The sequence below is a fragment of the Propithecus coquereli genome, unplaced genomic scaffold, assembly GCF_000956105.1.
Source record: "Propithecus coquereli isolate 6110/MARCELLA unplaced genomic scaffold, Pcoq_1.0 Scaffold208, whole genome shotgun sequence".
Lineage (NCBI taxonomy): Eukaryota > Metazoa > Chordata > Mammalia > Primates > Indriidae > Propithecus > Propithecus coquereli.
In genome coordinates, this window is record NW_012145856.1 from 122324 (window position 1) to 122917 (window position 594).

Sequence of the window (594 nt, forward strand, 5' to 3'; positions counted from 1 at the left end):
ACGGGGGAATGGAAAAAAGGGATAAGCCAGGGTATTTGTCCCTCCTGTGCTTTGGGGAGGAATTTTCCACCAGCAGCTGCGTCCCCTCCACGAGTCTAGCTCTCACCAAGTTCCCAGCCTCTGGTAACACCACCTTCCCCAGCCCTGGGGGTGCAGTGGCTTCCTGCCGTTGCCTATCCCTGGGTTCCTTCGACATGAGGATTCGTTCTCTGCTCTTCATCACCTGTGAAGTATTTCCCATGATAAACCCCCTTCATTTGAAATGCCCGGAGTGGTTTATTTTCCGCACTGGATCATGATTGATATATCTCACGTGTATAATTTTTGGGTTAATTTATTACTTAATAATTTGTCACTTGATATTATTTCATGAAAGTTTTCCTATATCTTTAGTTCCTTACAAACCTGTCTTGGCCGGGCGTGGTGGCTCACGCCTGTAATCCTAGCACTCTGGGAGGCTAAGGCAGGAGGATCGTTTGAGCTCAGGAGTTCGAGATCAGCCTGAGCAAGAGCGAGACCCCGTCTCTACTAAAAAATAGAAAGAAATTAGCTGGACAACTAAAGATATATAGAAAAAATTAGCCGGGCATGGTG